This window comes from Oryzias latipes, chromosome 11, assembly GCF_053564925.1.
Source record: "Oryzias latipes strain Hd-rR chromosome 11, Olatipes_Hd-rR_3.1".
Taxonomy (NCBI): Eukaryota; Metazoa; Chordata; class Actinopteri; order Beloniformes; family Adrianichthyidae; genus Oryzias; species Oryzias latipes.
Window position 1 is genome coordinate 7,766,464 of NC_136247.1, and position 18,861 is coordinate 7,785,324.

Below are 18,861 nucleotides of genomic sequence, written 5' to 3' on the forward strand. Positions count from 1 at the left end.
GTCCGAATCTAAATCTCGCAATCTAAAATGTTAGTGTGCATCAATTGGCAAAATGGAACACAATGCATTGTGTTTAAACAAATCATTAAAAATGGGAAGGTTTTCCGATTCATAAATAGTCCAAGGAAAATGTTCATTTTTTTAGGATTTTACTACGGCAAATAAGTGATGTCATTTGCTGTTTAAAAATAAGCACACAAAAAAAGAAAAGTCGTGAATATATGTCAGAATTTGCATTAAAGTCCACTTGATAGTTTTTTTAGGGGTTAAGAAGTGGTGGGGGAATTAAGAGACAATGCCAAAGTGCTTGAAATAAAAATAAAAAATAAAATAAGATCCCTGTTTTCCGATTTTGCTACAAAGCAGATAAATCTATCGACATTAGCCTATTGTGTGATAACAAAAGGCAAGGATTTATCCAAAAGGAATTGATGTCACAAACATCGAGTAGGTTCTCATTGATAAAAAGTATTGTGTATCAACTGTAATGGGACTGTGGCTCTGAGGACTAAAAAAGCTTTAGATCCTACGAGCCTCCACAGCAAAGAGGACAAGCACAGAAGACATCCAGGACCACCCGCCCAAAAGGAGCAAAGATCAATAGCAAAACAACCTCTTGAGGAAAACAGCAGCAGAATACACACAAAACCTCGAGACATTGAGTATGTGGTTCCTTAGATAAGCAGATCATGTGAACTTGTTGAGCATCTGCAGGCACTTGAACATTTGACCGTCTGCTCCGCCCTCCAGCACTTGGATTCCCTGACTTGATTCAGCCATTGTTCACAGCAACGCGTCATCAGGCCTCAACACCATGCTCTGACAACACAGTTATTCCTTATGTCCCTCTAGTTTGAAAAACGAAGAGCCATCACTTTCCTGCAGGCAAACTTGAGTTTTAAGCTTTAACCCATAAGAGCCCAGACCCATTTTTCCTTAAACAAAAATTGTGTGGGATATGTTCAGACCAAGTGGACCACAGAACACATGTCTGATGTCACCATGGGTTCTTAAGGGCTAAAAAAAAAAGAACTAAGTGGTTATTTTACCTTCTTATCGGTAGTATTTGCACATTATTTATGGTTGATGGGTTTAATTCCTTTTCCTTTCTGCCCCTGAGCTTTAATGTTTCATTTCATTTATGATCAGCCTCCAGAGGTAGTCTCAGGAGTTTCAGTCTAGATCAGTGCCCTCTATGAGGGGCAGACCATAGACAAATGCCCTGGACCAAAAATCTCTGCCGTTATCCATAGGACTCTAAAGGATTGAAATGGAATGGGTACATAAAGTAGAGTTTAATCCGAACATTTCCAAGATGTGCAAGAATTGTATGAGCTTTGATTAGTTTGCCTACACTACCCTCCCAAAAAAGATGTTGAAATAATGTGCACATTTACCGGTAAGCTCAAATAAAATCAATCATACAAAAAATAGTTATCAATACCCCTGTCCCAAAAGCAGTTAGGATTCATAGAAAACAATCCACACGGGAGATAAGTCTATATTTTTCTTTAAACTGACTTATTAATCATGTAAGTCAAAGGGAATTTGTTCTTTTGGGAAACCAGCTTTCAGTGGTCATTTGAGGAATTGCAACATGTGACATACACTCAGGACCATAAATATTTGTACACAGACACATTCTTTCTAATTTTGTTTCTGTACATAACCACAGTGAATTTTAAATAAAACAACTCAGATGCCATTGAAGTGCAGACTTTCAGCTTTTATTCCATGGGTTGAATAAAAAGATTGTATAGAAATGTGAAAAACTAAAGCATTTTTAAACACAATCCTTCATTTCATTGGCTCATAAGTAATTGGACAAATGATATAACTGAAAACAAAATGGTCACTACTAATATTTGGTTGAAACCCCTTTGTTGGCAATGACAGCCTGAAGTTTTGTACTCACGGACATCACCAGATGCTGGGTTTTCTCGTTCTGAATGCTCTGCCAGGCCTTTACTGCAGCAGCTTTCAGTTGGTGTTTGTTTGTGGGCCTTTCTCTCTGAAGTTTAGTCTTCAACAAGTGAAATTCATGCTCAATGGGGTTAAGATCAGGTGACTGACTTGGCCATTCAAGAATATTCACTTCTTTGCTTTAATAAACTCCTGAGTTGCTTTGGCTGTATGTTTTGGGTCGTTGTCCATCTGTATTATGAAACGCCGCCCAATCAGTTTGGCTGCATTCACCTGGATCTGCGCAGACAGTTTGTCTCTGAACACCTCAGAATTCATTGGGCTGCCTCTGTCCTGTGTCACGTCATCAATAAACACTAGTGTCCCAGTGCCAATAGCAGCCATGCACGCCCAGACCATCACACTGCCTCCACCGTGTTTTACTGATGATGTAGTGTGCTTTGGATCATGAGCTTCTCCACGCCTTCTCCATACTTTTCTCTTGCCATCATTCTGGTAGAGGTTGATTTTGGTTTCATCTGTCCAAAGAATGTTTTTCCAGAACTCTGCTTAAAAAATTCTTCAGTTTTTCACATTTTTATGCAATCTTTTTGTTTAACGCATGGAATAAAAGCTGAAAGTCTGCACTTCAACGGCATCTGAGTTGTTTTATTTAAAATTCACTGTAGTAATGTACAGAAACTGATCCAAGCTTAATAAATCCATAACGATCCATAAAAGTAGAGATCGATCTTTTTTGCCTTTCCTTTTCCAGTAACCTAAAGCTACTCGTGAGATTTTGTATATTGAAACAAGCTTTGAAACAATCATGGTGCACAACTGTAAAACTGCTAGACAGTTTACAAAATATAATTTGAAGGTTCATGGAGCATTTCTAATATACTGTGATACATCTACAGAGTAATTTGAACAATAACAGCAGTAAAGCCAACGTCTGCTAGCTCGATGCTACCATATAATGGAATTTCCCATAGGACGACTAATGCAGTGCTACTGCAGTGACAAATTATGCTGTCTTGTTCTAAAATGCTTCAATGTTTCAATATGACTGGCAGTTATTGACCAGATTTTTGGGTTAACTTCTTATACTGTCTGCACAACTGCAGAAGAGCCTTTTTACAAGGACCAACATATTTTTTAAACAGCAAATAACTTTTTTTAGCCTTTATATTGATTGCCAAGTGAAAAAGGCTAACACACGCCTACATAAAATGAATATTTTAAATCATAAAGAAAAAATTGTTACCGATCAAGGTGAAAAACACGATGAACATAGGCAAAAAACAATGTACATGTCTACATAACTCAATTCAATATTATTGATAACAATGCTAACACAGTTGTGCATTGTCTGTTCTGTGATTATTTACCATTTCTAATGAAGATAAGCAGCGTTCAGCATTTGTGATAACTTTTTAAAGAGTTACGGCAGGCAGGTAGCCGCTGACAGGTGAGCGGACTTGACCTGAAATTTAGCTTGATGTGAGCAAAAATAAATTACACAATATTTTTAAATAATCTCCATGATGTCACTCTGATCATTCAGCACAGCAGGCATAGACACACAGAACCTACGCACAAACTCTTGATTTCTATCTAAACATATAAAAGCATGATGCAAACTACATGAAATATCTTTATTAAGGTGTTTATGGGTCAAAAAAATCATTTATGTTGAATTAAAAAAAAAATCTCCAGCGGTTATGTTTAATCAAATCGGTGTTTAAACAAATAGAAGGGATCATCTCACCATCTATTGTCACTACAGTGTCAAACACTTTTTTGAGCTGTTGTTCGAGCTTTAAATTCGTCTAAGATTAACCTTTGCAGGTTAGGGTCATGGTCATGAGTTAAAGTTGTTCAAAAAAGCCTCGCTTGGCCTTCTATATCTTTATGGACCTCACTTTGTGTACTAAAACTGTACCCTCCTAAATTGGTCAGATAAAATTTTCCAAAAGCTTCCTACAGTTTTTTGCCTTTTCCTAAGACTAGCTCCTTCAGCAGATTCCTGCATTAAATGGAAAAACGTGATTAATCCCCCTACAAAGCTCATGCCAACTGCTCTAGAACCAAGGTACAAGGGTCTTCTGACAGCAAAACAACGCTTTGCATTACACTTAAAGATGGTTTTATCGGTTTAAGAAACATGTCTATGAAAAGAGTCAAGACTTTGCAAAATTAGACTTACGTTGTTTAAATTAGAACGTAAAAGGCAGCTTTAGGTATTGTACATAATTTCTAATATTAGAAATAGTAGCACAGTGATAGCGACAATTCTATAACTTTATAATCTACTGACTGACGCTCCTCTTAATTTATTTAAATAATAGAAAATACTGCTAACTAGTTTTGCTTCATGTTGAACAAACGGATCCATATTTCTAGACAAAGAAAAACAAAAAAGCATGAATTTTAAAGGAACAACAAGGGAATTAACCTCTCTCAATGGACTTGCAAACCATTCAGGGCATACTCTCCCATCGCCCAACAGTGGCTGGGATAGGCTCCAGCAACCCAGTGACCCCAAAAGAGATTTAGAAGGCTTAGAAAAAAAAGGATGAAACGAGGTAACTAAAAACACAAAATGGGGAGAGCATTTCCTTTGGTCCTTGAATTTCTGCCTGCAATCTAATATCTTGGACTTTAGTATTTGTCTACTTTTGCCAATAATTCCAGCATGTGGATTTTCACTGGTTCACATCTTGTCAGATTGCTTTTGGAACTACCTGAAAGATGCACTAGAAGCACATAAAGTGCCTCTAAAAAAACCTTATATATGGACACAATTTGCCATAGCCTAAATAACGCAGATTTATCTAAAGATATAACTGCAATTTGAATGCTTTAGAGAAACTGTTGTGATTGGATGAAACCAGAAAGAGATGTTTTTAAAATAATTCCAGCTAATTGTAACAAATAATCGATAGTTCAAATCAACAACAACAACGATAGAATTAACTGTGTCTAACGTAGCCCTGTGACCTCAAAGAAGTACAAAAAAGCACACCGTGTGAGAAGAATTGTCTAAAAAAATGTGTTTTTTTTAGTGCTATAATATTCAGACTAAAACTCCATAAGCAATAGATTTCCCGAAATTTAATATAAAATGATTGCAAACAAGTTGCAAAAGTTTTCTCAAGAATTTTAGAGAAAGAAAGAAAGGTTTACATAAACCCTAATATCAAAAGGTGATTGATGCTAGTTGAAAGAGCATAAGAGGATAAAATAGACGTAAAACATTTTAGATTTCAACAATAGTTTCTAGTTAATTTCAGAAACTTTTCTTTTAGATCTTCTCTTTCCTGGTTTTTCAGGTTTTCAAGTATTTTCAAGTATTGGGATTTCCGGTTCCGGGTTACACAGCAGGACGCGTGGCGTGCCTCTCTGCGAATACAACTATCTTCAAATTACTTAAAAGGTTGATTTTCCCCAAAAAAAGAGAGCTGACCATGCCCTCGAAGAAACCCCAGGAATACGAAGACCTCAAAAAGACTCTTGACATTATTCAAGAAACGCTGAAAAGTTTTATGGAACAAGTGTCGGCTAAGCTAACGCCACTTTGGGAAATGATGGAAGAGTTCCGAAGATTTCGGGCTCAAAACAAGCAGCGAGAAAACCGGGTCGAGATTCTGGAGAAAAGACTGGACGATGTGGAACAGCAAGTATAATCTATTTCAGATGACTGATCTGCATTTGCCCTGTTGATTTCTAAAATAGTTATTTTTGACGCAATACTTAAGTAATTCATCTTTTTCGTGTGCTTTATCGATATCTTATGATTTTTAATTCTGTCTGATAAAAACTGGGAACCGGATATTGATAAATCATGTAATAAAATGGTTATAGGATAACGGGGTGGGATTATATAAGTTCGCTTCCTTCCACTCCCTTTCAAGCAATATTTATTATTATGTCTAATTATCCTAAGTTTGATTAGTTACTGTATGAATGTATAACTGATGATTATATTGCTCTTGTGTATTATTTCTACTTAATTGCTTGAAATAAACCATTTCAAATCAAATCAAGTATCCCAAAAAAAAACTGTATTTGGAATTAAAAAAAAACACGTTTTTATTCTTGAATAGTCATCACCTTCCAAATTTGAAATAAATCCATTGAGGCATCATCACCAAATTCAAAGTTACTATTCACTTCACTGCTAACAGGTTTCAGGTTAGTAAATTAAAACAGACGTTGGATATGAAGCTCTGGGTCAGGCTGACATGCCGAACCCTTGAAGTCCAGTAACCGAGTAGAATCAGTGCTGAACACAGAATACCATGATTGTAAAGGCTTGCAAAGGAGCCTGGGTATAAAGACAACTCCTGCAAAGCCACATCTGAGGAGAACCACAGCAGAACCCTGACTGAAGACAGAATACTTTAGAGCTAAAGTTTGCAAGAGGCACAGCTAAACCCCAACTGCAGAAAATATCGGCAGAACCACACCTTAGAGGAACCTCTGCAGAACCACAGCTAGGATGAATTGCTGCAGAACCTGAAGAAAGAAATTCCCAAAAGATCCAAGGCTAAAAGAAGACGCATCAAAAACAGAGCAAAGAAGAACCATATGACAACTGAAGACCTAAAAAAATAAAAATATATTTTTTTTTTAGTTCAGAACATTTATCTTTGAGTCCTATCAATACTTTTCTTTGTACACCCCCATTAAAATGAAAAAATCTAATATAGACATTAGGGTTGGGCGATGTCCCCTAATTTGGCCGTTGACGATGTTTGCTGTCAACCATCGGGATGGACGATGACATCGTCGGGGGGGGGGTATTTTTTTTTTTACATTTTTCGTTCTTATATAACTGCTATTCGTTATTTTGCTTTTTTCATTTTATTTCCCAACTAATGGTTAATCCGCGATGATCCAGTATAAACTGAGGGAAGTGACTTTAACAGAAAAAGTAACAAACAAAATAGAAAAGAAGTAGTCCACTCCCGCACTTAGCGGAGTGGACCGGCGGAGTGCGGATTTACAGCTTTGTGTTTGATGGGAAGGGGGGGGGGGGGGGTACATGAGCGGTATGTGTGAGAGATTTAAGACTGCGATCCGTCCCGCAGCTCTAGGGGTACTAGCTACCGAACTCAGAACCGGGTCTAAGTCAAAGTGTGTGTCTGAGCACAGCACGGATCGTCAGCAGACAGAGGTTTGAGCATCAAAGCAGAAATGTCGCTCAGTCCTTAGAAAACATTCAAGCAATCACGTGGATTTGTGTTTCCAGTCGTGTCCCGACTAAATAAAGGCTGATGTTATTCACAGGATGCAGCGCCACCCAAAGCTAATGTTGTTAGCCCGTGTTAGCATACTGCTAATCCTGGCTTCGTTCAGAAAAAGCACTGACCACACGGATTAAAATTCAAATGATGAGCGAACAGGTGTTTCATAATAACCGTAACATCATTAAAAGCACGTTTAGAAGATCCTCTCGTATTTTACCGAGCTGACATGTCAATGTATATAGCCGCTCGGCGCTGTTATCGTTTTGTATTGAATTGTTACATTCAATCAAGTTTGGAAAAAAAAGCCGCTCGGCGGAAGTTGTATCCCCTTCCGGTTTTCAAACTGCGCATGTGCGAATACTGCGCATGTGCGAATGATTTATTCCGACCGAAATTGTGACCTTAGTGAACGTTTTTATATTCTGAAAACATTTTTCTGGGCCCATCTACACGGTTGGATTCTAATCCGACCATTGATCCCATCAAGATATTTTGTACATGTAACCGCGGCTTATGGTGTCGACGCGCAACGTGGCGGGGGCGTGGCATCACGATGGTGGTCTCTCCATCGGGATGTCAGTCACCCATCACGATGGACGATGATATCGTCCATCGGCACAACCCTAATAGACATCTATGCAACTACTGAGTGGAAAATGATGCAGAGGCTCTTCACTCCAAAGCTGAAGGAAAGCTGTAGAACTAATAGAAGTTCAAAGGAGCTCAAACCTTCTGATTTCTAAGAAATCCAGCAGAAGCTGTCAGCAGACTCTGGTTTTCTTGGTTCAGGGTCTGGAACCACGTTCCTGAGTTTTCAGCTTTCCGTTACAAAGTAAGCCAAGGGACAGTGTGCTCAGTGGACTCATCCATGCTGAAAAGCAAGATGGCGCCTGCGTTCGGCAATGCCTCTGCTCGTTTCATTTTGTGTTGATTAATAGTGATTGTTTTTACTACGTATGTGATCATGTCAGCCCCATTAACAAATAGATATGTTGCTGCTTTGCTGACTGATGGCCGGGACTTTCTCCTTCACATCAAAGAGCAAATGGAGTTTCTCTTTGAAACATGGGATGGCTACAGACAAACATTTCCTCCACCATATATTTGTGCGCCTGTCCTGTCAGATGTACTGACAGGACAGTTTATTCAGGAGTTCAGGAATTTCTCCTACCATTTCTTTGCTGATGATATCCAGCTATATTGCTCTTTTAAGCCCTCTGAGACACACAAGCGGGATTCTCTGATGAACTGCTTGATGCAGATAAAACAATGGCTCTGTAAAAACTCTTAGCAGCTAAACTCAGAGAAAACAGGAACACTAATTATTGCCCCTATACCAGGGATTAAGCAGCACTTGGGTTCTTTTGGCAAGGCTGTCAAACCCAGCCTTAGAAATTTGGGTGTCATTTTTGACAAAGATATTTCGCTGGATCAGCAATCCAAACAGCTGACCAAGAACTGTTTCTTCCAGTTAAGGAATATTTCTAAGCTAAGGAAAATTGTGTCATATGAAGATCTTGAACTCCTTATTCATGCCTTTGTTTCTGCACGGCTAGACTATTGTAACAGTATGTTTTCTTGTCTGAATAAGAAGGAGCTTTCTCGCCTGCAGTTGAGCCAGAACTCGGCTGGGAGGATCTTGACCCGCACTAAGAAAAGAAATCACATCTCCCCTATCCTTAAAGCTCTTCATTGGCTTCCTGTTGCTTACCATTTTCAATATAAAATCTTAGTTTTGACTTTTAGGGCCCTCCATTCTCAAGCTCCTCTATATGTTTGTGATCTGATCGCCCCCTACAGACCATCTCGTGCACCGAGGTCTGTGGATCAGAACCCACACACGGTTCCGAACCAGAGGAGACAGATCCTTCCAGGCGGTTGCTCCTAAACTCTGGAATGGGCTCCCGTTGTCCCTGCGTTTCCTGGACTCTGTGAATTATTTTAAAAGTCAACTAAAATCTCTTTACTTACTTACAGACTAAGACTTACAGATTTGACAGAAGATCAGCATCATCTGTCACTGCAGATGGTGTGCTGTTCTAGATCCTAGATAAAAATAGTCCAAAGTTCTTTGCAATAAAAGTAAAACTTCCTTCATGTCTAAAAGATGTATTTATATACCTCAGTGTATTTGATTTCTAATATTATGATGATAATAATGCTGATTTGGCATTTTAGTTGACTAACAATAATTACATCCAAAAATAGGAGGAATAAAACCCAGTGAAAATCCTTGTTAGACATTGAAGGCGCAGTGTCCAAACGTCAGACATGGAGCATTTGCAGTTTCACAACAGAAACTTTATTTTCTTAACATCTGCTTTAATCATGTTATGGTCTACGTCTACTTGTTCTTCTTTGGCTTCTCACCAATTTGTTTTCTTCCGTCCTCAGCATCACCACCAGGAGGTAAACAGTAAAGACAATGAGAGAAAAGAAATACACTTCCAGTACCTCTTTTAACCCTGCCACTTACATTATTCTGGATCTATACGTATTGAGACTTTACATTATTATCTGTTTGCCCTACAAAAAACGAGTTTAATTATTTCACGACAAAAAAAAATCATTAAATGTGGCTTTGACATGTAATGTAAAGCCGTCCATAGACTTGTGTTTTTGACACAAATCATGCAGCATAAAAGGTGCCGCTGGAAACCATTCGATGTTGAAGAACCCGGAAGTGTTGTTATTATCGTCCATTAGATGTGGTTTTGTTTGAATGTTTTCAAAAGCAGCAGCAAATAACTGCTTTACTAATATATTTCTGTTCACTTTTTTTCTTTCAAATTGTGAGTTTGTTGTGATTACCTCTGAAAGTGAGGAACAGCCAAGGTAACTGACTGATGATTTGGCTTTTTGCTTTATTGCCAGAAAACCCCTTCTTCTGGACTTTAACCCCTAAACCTTGTTTACAGGGAAGAAGAAGAAATCCTACACATTTTAGATTTATTACTTTAAAATGAATTTTAGGATCATAAATCCACTTCAATTTAAAAAAGGCGAGGGGCCGATGAATTTATTTTGAAGGATATAATGTAAGGTTTCTTTTAACTGATAAGCTATACCTCTTTCCGACCTGTTGGAGTTTGGAAAAAAACTCATTTAGTGGAAAAATGAAAGATTTTAGTGAGCAATCTTTGTCCAAAATGTTGTGGGTTTTTAAAACTAATACACAAAAATGAGAGATTTCTGTTGTACACGCTTAAAGGTTTGTGACAGAAGGAGCAGAAACAGTCCTGAACATGAGTCACCAATAGAAAAGAAGAAAAAAAAAAGTAATAAAAGAACATCTTTGTGGTGTCATCAGATTTTCTTATGAAGATGAGACAGTCAGAAAATGAGCAACACTGAAACTCTGCATTGATGCAAAGCCAGTCAAAACGTGCTGCCATGTCTGAGGTGCAGGGCTGCAACCAAGAACTCCAAAGCGTTCCGGTCCAAGTCCAGAAGAAGAGCTGCACATATGAGGGTTTTAACCCCGTTTGGACGGTTACTTCCCTTCGGCAGACATCTCCTTCTGCTAATCCGCAGATCAATACCCAATCAGCTGCCAGGCCCCGGCTCAAGCCTTGCCCTTTTACAGTAAATGCGTTGGTTCTGCTGCCAGGCGCCAGGCAGCCATTTAGGTGCATATGGAACAAGCGGAGTCTCCACGTAAATGGCTGATGCATTTCGGATTTTTCTTCCTAATTGCTGAGGGCCATCACTACCGCCGGCCTCCCCCCCTGACGCCTCGCAGACGACCACTTCTCGCCGTCTTCACCGGGATAACGCCGCTAAACATCACATAAAAACCCCGTTACGTCTCAAACAGACCATTTGGAAGAAGATATTTGAAGGAGCGGAGTTTTTTTTTTTTCTTCACTCCCCCTCCAGCCGAGTTAACCCCTTGAGACTCCGGATCAAACAATGAGCAGGATCGGAGGCTTTTCCGAAGAACGCCTTCATCGCATCTTAATCACACGTCGACATAAAGGGAACTAATGTTCATTTATTAGCGGATTTTTTAAACACAGAGGCCCCGCAAACCATTCACGTTAGCGCTACAGCCTCGCGTCTTTAGGCAAATTAACGGTCCGTTCGCCAACATGTCAGCCCACATCAATAAAAGCAAACACAACGAGCTCTATTGTCTGACACTGTTATGAGCATTTCTGCTGACAGGAAAACCAGCACGCGGCTAACGCGCCGCCACGCCGCTTCAAATCATCTCCGACTAAGGCCTTACGCAAATCCTCGGACTCACCTGTATTTTCTTTCTCCTCAGTGTGTACCGTCTCCGGGTTCACGGTCCGGTCCTACTGTCGCGCTGCAGCGGATTCTAACCACCAGGCACCGGCAGGCAGCACTGAACCGCTGATTGGGCTCGCACGCGCCCCCCTCCCCTGGTCGCTGCCACAAGTGGTTCCTATTGGTTAGCTTCTCACTCCGTGAAATCAAGACTCGCCCCTGATTGGCTGCTCCTTTTCACAGCAGACCCAGACTGACAGCTGATTGGCTACTAATATCCGCGGTGGAGAAATGGGGAAAGCTGATTGGCGTAGGAAGTATTGTTGTTGTCTGTGTCTGGATAGAGAGCCATGTTACCTAAATTGAAGCTAAAAACAATGAGTACTATTTTGAAGATCGTGGTGTCTGCATGGATGCAGGCAAGTGGCACTTGGGCGTGCCCCGTTTTTGTCAAACTGTTTTCATCTTGCCCAGAACGTGTTATTCACCTGATCAAACAGCCAAGGGCCTGGGCTTGATTTCAATAAGTGATGGATTTGCTGGATTTGCTTTGGGCATAATTAGAAATTCTCAAACCCACTTCCTCACACTGTCAAGTGTGTGGGTTTAAAAAAAATGGCTGCACTGCCACCATAACAGAAGGCTTTACACGTGGGAATGAAGTATCTGAGGGTGTTAAACTGTCCGCTCATTAAAAGTACAGACAAAATTTTAGGATAAAAGGACAAAAAATCTGTTCCCACGTTTATGCACAAATATTTCAAGTTCCACTACTTCATCTTTACAGTAGTTAAAGACCCACTTCAGTGAAAACCATCTTTTTTTTTACAGGTTCTTGTGCCATTTTCTCATAATGGAAGACACATATAGAAAATCAAGCCCAAAATTGCATTTCTGAGTATTTCTTTATTCAAATTATTGTGAATCAGGAGCAGACGAAAAAATGCCATTGGAAAAAGCTTGTAGCTGTGACATAGAAGCTACAGTTGAAAGGCCAAAAGCTCCCTGCTCCGCTCCATTCTGATGCATCCACTTGCAGACAATTTGTACATTGTTGTCGTCCGGGCTAACATCTGGCTCAAAACTGTACAGCTGCATAACTCCTATATTGCAGCGGTAGGGCGGTCGACCCATGATCGTAAGATTGCAGGTTCGATTCCTGCCTTGGACACCCATGAGTCGAAGTGTCCTTGGGCAAGACAGTGAACCCCACCTTGCCTCTGGTGGTAGGTTGGCGCCAGTGTTCGGCAGCGGAGCCGCCACCAGTGTGTGACTGTGTGTGTGACTGGGTGAATGGGTCTGTGACTGTAAAGCGCTTTGGGCCTTGTAGGTAGAAAAGCGCTTTACAAGTATACGCCATTTACCAATTTTGTTTCGCCAGTAATGTTAAGTTGAGGTTGTGTGGGGCTGTAAGGGGAGAGTGTAGAAACAGATGGATGATGGGTGAGGGCGCACTTACCCACAACTAAGAGGTGAATTCTGCCGCTCTGCAGACACTAGTATGTCCTAGAAAACGACACAGATTTTTAATTTTGCCAATAAACGGCATAATCATAATTAAAAGTTCACTGGGAACGCTTTCAAAATAGATCAAAAGATGATTAGAGTGGAACTTTAATAGAATCCTAATAATCTCAGAAAAGGCTCCACTTCACTTCTAGTTTGGGGTTTGCAAGAACGAGGAGGCATGCTTCACACAAAACCAGTATAACCCCATAGTTCACTGAACTGTTCTCTGGATCACCTCTGCAACCTGACACGGCATGGTTTACTTCATCTTGCCCAAACACAGAGTGGAGCAATAAAACTAGCCAAACAAATTGCATTTTTGGGGTCAAACGTCCCTGACTATGGTATATTTTGACTGGTGATAGTTTAGCCTTGAACTGCCATAAGGAAAACCTGGGCACAAGCAGGTAGACATAACAAAACTGCACCCCTCCTGGACCCTTCAGAGTTCGCGTACAGTGCCATCAGATTGGTAAAGTATGTAGTGAACATGGCACTTGTATACACAAGGGAGCAAAAAACACAGCTACTAAAATTTTACTGACTTGAACAAGGTTTGGGGAGGCTATAAATCAGTAAACCTTAGCAAAAAGATGTGGTCAAAATGTGTAAATAGATGTTCAAGGAGTGTACCTTCTCAGAAAAAAACGGCACACCCTGATGAAAACTCTCCAGAACAAGTTGATGAGGCAAAGCAGTGGTTCTCAATCTTTTTCAGTTGACACACTCACACATATGATTGACAGACAAATACACAGAAATACATACATACATGGTAGAATTACATTAGTAAACCCCTGAATTATTTGAGCTTTTTGGCCTAATTCCAGTTTTGGAGCTTGTTTGTGTCTCTCTGCCCCAAATGGAAAGTTTTCAGATGGACAACCTCTCCAAAGCTGCCATGTCATACAAGGGAGAATGATTTGAAGTATTTCTGACTGTGGTCTTTGCAAGAAAACAGCTAAATGAAAAATTAAGCAAATCTACAAGGGTCTGAGCAAGTTGGACCTGGCCGAGGCAGGCAGATACTCTGAAGCCGGAATTGTTGAAATCCATAGGTTTACATATAGCCCAAAATGTCCAGTTTTTAGCTTCCAATTTGGCGGTTAAGAGAAAAGGTGAGGGAAATGTAGTCATCACATATAGATGGATCTAGCATGAAATCTAAAGTACTAAAATAGTTCAAATAGACTCATGATATTCAACAAAGGTTACAAAGTTTAAATAATATGTCAGTTGATTTGCTGCTTTTGACTATAATGTCTGATTTTTATTTGTGAACATGCTATTAAGAAAAATACCGTTTCTGATTGTAAAAGTTGTTTCTGTTTAATCAAAATGTAAATAAAGGTAATTTAATGTTGTGTGTGTGTACGTGTGAGGACACCATAGCACCGAGATGGAAAAACGTTGTCTTGCTTCCTTTTGTATTATAAAAAATATATAAAGGTATCGAAAGAGGTGACAATAATAAACTGATTTTGAATTTACTTCCCTGTAAAATAATATGTAAACGAGACCTAAAAATGGGCTTAACAATATTTTTCCATTTGCTCCAGCAGAAACTCTTGTGCCATCTCTCGCAAACACCTCCATACCTCCTCAGTTTTTTTTAACAGGGGCAATTATCTTTTTTTACACTTCTTCATCTTCAGTGTCTTCCTCATGTCATTCTTACCGATCTTTGCTACTTCCTGCTGCACAACAGCCCTCTCTTCTACTATCTGCTTCTTGTTATTTTCCTTATTCATCAGCTCTTCAAAGTTCTCTTTATATCTTTCCATCACACTTGTTGAACTTGTCAACACATTTCCATCCCTGTCCCTGATCACCCTAACCTGTTGTTCATCCTTGTTGTTGTTTTTTTGCCTCACCCAGACAGACCCAACTCTTCTTCCTTTGTGTCCCACCTGTCATAAAAGTCCTGTTTGTTGCCACTTTCACCTTGCGCTGCATCTCTTTGTATCGCTGTCAGGTGTATTCTGTCCTCTCAGAAAAAAAACCTTTTCTTAGCTAAAATTTTTCTCCAAACACATTACTGAGTCCTGAAATTCTTCATTCATTTAGGCAGGCAGCTCAAATACAGACCAATAAGAAGTAGGTCTGCATTGGTCTTCATAAGTCAACAGGATTCTCTCTACATGGGCTGTGTTAATCACTGCAGCCTACAGCAACAATAAGTAATTTGAAAAAGAACCACCAGATATATAAAAACCTAATAAATTATTCAAAAAGGGCATGTGTCATTTTTTAATCTGGAAATTTATCATTTAATGTGCAATTATGTGACATGTGTTGTACAAATTTGAAATCAACGTCAGTAAGAAAGACCCCCTTCGTTACAAATATAAGAAGCCATGCAATTATGGACATCTTTTTTTACCAAACAAATTTAGAAAACAATAATATTTAAAAAATATATCTTAATAAAGTTGTGTGGACTGTTTTGCATTTCATTTCTTTAAAATGTATTTCTTGTGAAAAAAATAATAAAGTGTTATAAATATTGTACAAATCATTTATAATTTCTTTCTTTATGTAATTATGTATGATTATTCTATCACAAAGTACATTTCAGCTAAACATATTGATGTCTGCATATTTGGACTCGTTATTTGTTAAAATTGGTCCCCACCATTTTCCTGTTGCAAGTATTTACTTCTTTTTCAACTAATTTATAGTAAAAAGAGTAAGAGTTGGTAAAAAGATTCTAATTAATTTGTTGTATTTGTGTTACTTTTTTTAACTACCCCATCAAAAATAAAATAATCAATTTTATGACATCCTAAATTTTAAAAGGAGATTTTAGAAAATGTAAAAATGTCAACAATGTCATTTCTGAAATGTATCAATTGTCAATCACTTTTGGCCACACAGCCTTGTACATCAAAGAGAGTGGATCAGCAGAGGGCAGCAGAGAGCAAGTCAGCAGAAATACATAAACAGGTGGTCTTTGACTTTGGGTGGATTATTCTCTGCACATGTCTGCCTGCTGATTTGAGGGAGAGAAGAGAGCTAAGTGTTTCCTCCAGCAACAATCCTGTAGACAGAGATAATCATGGTGTCCTGATGAGGCAAGGGAGACGCCTTTATCTTCTCACTGTACAGTGACACGATGGTTCATTCCAAAATAGTAGGGGTATAGTTAAGGGCACATGTTAGTACTATTTTCTTGTGAAATTGTTCTGTGGAGGTTCTACTTTTTCCTCAGTGATGCTTCATGAGAAAAGATCACATCTGCTGTGTAGCTGTTTATCAAACCTCAGAGCTCTATTGCTTCTTTCTTGGTCAATAAACACTAGATCTTTTTTTGTTTTCCTTGCTTGATCCTCTACAAATATAGAGTTTGCACATCACGTTCAAGAGAGTTTTGTGTACTTGAGGAAAAAAATGCAACCCTGTCCCACAAGATATTTTATGGAGGGTGTGATGGGAGTGTGGAATAGATGGCCTGCTGTCGGAGACCATCTATTCTAGTACAGATAGAGCAGGAGTGTGGTTTACCATTGGAGGGAATTGGTCAGGCTTCTTTGCACTTAACCAAGATTGCTCTTTGTCTCAGAGGTGAATTGGAGGCAAAATGGGGTCAGTATAAAAAGGGTAAGCAAGACCGGATTAGCCATACGGGCAACTGGGCAGTTGCCCAGGGTCACTTGAAGTGTTGAGGACCCTGGGCACAACTTTTCAGAGTTTGATTACTTCCACTGTGCAAACATTTCACTTTTGTAGAAGACCGAAACGCAGATACAGTTTACAGGTATTTTTTCATGCGATTATCATAACATACAGATACGTCAGTCTTTAAATCAGAGACTTGTACTTTTGGCAAAGTTAAACAAAAAAAAAGAATTACCGGTAATCACCCCTATTATCTTGATGGAGTCATAGTGGGGTTAAACCACCAATGACTTCAGATGAATGAGTGACTGATCAATAAAGACTTTGAATTGAACAAAAACTGTAATAGAAGCTTTCTTCTTTCTTCCTTCTTTAAGACTTTGAAATAAAAGTTTACTTTTTTTTTTAAAAAAGAATCAGCACCAAGCAGCACCAATGATAATTTGGCCTGAATAACTAATGTGGCTGTTGAAGTCAACGTTCTGGATTTATCTGATCATGAATGACGTTCTTAAATGTATCAAATCTTCCACAGCTCATAAATTTCCTCAGATATTTGTATGTCTTCCTCCAGGCTTTGTTTCTTCCTTTCTTTATGTTTCAATGGCTGTGATCAATGAAGACAGCTTTTTCAGCAATATCCGTTTGCGTTTTATCGTCCTTGTTTAGGGTGTCAATGAGCAACTTTCATGTCCTCCATGAATAAATCCAGACTGACATTTAAAAAACAAATCTTTGCAGGTCCCTTCAATTGACTTTACTACAGTCAGCCAATTACACAATACAGTATTGGATGCTTTAATTACGTCTGTGCAGACAGGAATGGTTATTTTATTATAGGCATGATTTGACCCAAACCTTTTATAAAATTTTTTAGGACATTCTTTTTATATTGCATGACATTCCTTACATGCGCTGATGTTTTCTGTATGTACTTAACGTGTTTATGGGGTGTGTGAAGCTGTGCAGCAGCTGCAAGGCGAGGAATGGCAGAAGAGCTGGCCCACAGCACGTTTGTCTCTGGGGAGCGGCTCCACTACACGCTGCCCCTTCACGTCGGCCGTCCGACTGGTGCAGCACCTGCTCCGAGCCTCATCGCTGGGGAGGTGGAGGATCTCACAGATGGGGGGGGGAGGGGCACGGAGGGTGTCCTTTTGTAAAGTGATGGGGGAAGGAGTGTGTGAAGGCGCTGGAACTTGATGATGAACCGAGAGCATTGTGCTGATCCAAGCACAAAGCGTTCACAGTGGATTAGATATGCCGATTATTGTCTGCTTCATGTGTGGAGGCCTACTTTACGACCAGTTTCACTTACCGGTACTGCTTTTTTTGTTTTATTGTCTGTGGGAACCGCTCTTTTGCTAAAGTATAGTTTAATTTCTGTCTTTGATATTATTTAAAATTCTACTAGATTTTTAAAGATGTCCTCCGTCCAGGTGTTTTAACATTTCTAAATAAACCTGTCATACTTTCCAAATTATCAACCTAATGCTCTAAAGAGTCTAAACCCAAACAAACTGAACTTCCAACAATTTGTGCGACAAAATAATTTCACGCACTCTTGTTGTTTTAATCCATCCCAAGGAATCTTAATTGAGGTCACTGGGATTTTGGAGCCAACTCTGCTACTGTTGTATGAAGCTGAGAAACATCATAAAAAAAGTGCAAGTATGTCACAAGGCCACAAACTCATGCAAAGTGCTAAAACACACATACGTCAAAGACAACAACACAAGATTACATCCATTTCTCATATAACTGCCGCAAACTCATATGCATAACTGTTCTGGGTGTACCCTGTCTAGTACTTGGGTTGGCAACAGCAACCGCCGCTTCGCCAGGAGGAAAACAGAAAGTTAAAGAATCACTCCAATAAAAATTGATATTTTTCTTACAATGGAGAACATATATAAAGAAAATTAAGCTTGAAATTTCATTTCTGTTTTTTTCTTAATTCAAATCATTGTGAGTCAGGAGCAGATAAAAAACAATGCCACATCAATAAGCTGGTTGTGATGTACAAACTACAATTGGTGGGCTACAGGCATCCTGCGGCACCACATTCTCATGCATCCACTTGCAGACAAATAGATCCTTTTACATCTTGGTTTTCCTCATCCGAGCTGACATCTGGCTCAAAACTGTACGGCTGGATAGCTCCAATATTGCTCGCCATTTTTGTTGCACTGGTCAAGTTAGGAGGGGGTGTTAGGATGCCACTCATGCCAGTTTGGCATGAGTTGGTCCACAGTGGCACAAAGGGCCTTTAGTACCGAAGTAAGGTGTTCTGCAAGATTTGTGCTGTGCAGGGGGATGTGCGACAATGTTGAGCATCATAAAAATA

At 39.4% G+C, this 18,861-nt stretch overlaps 1 protein-coding gene across 1 annotated transcript in view; it reads right to left on the minus strand.

The window, feature by feature from the left end:
- gatad2b (GATA zinc finger domain containing 2B) overlaps positions 1-11,569 on the minus strand; it is a 28,400-nt gene extending 16,831 nt beyond the window's left edge. Inside the window, exon 1 of the mRNA XM_023960077.2 lies at positions 11,407-11,569. The gene's annotated coding sequence lies outside the window, so the exon portion shown is untranslated. The remainder of the gene's footprint in view (positions 1-11,406) is intronic.
- Positions 11,570-18,861: the final 7,292 nt, after the last annotated feature.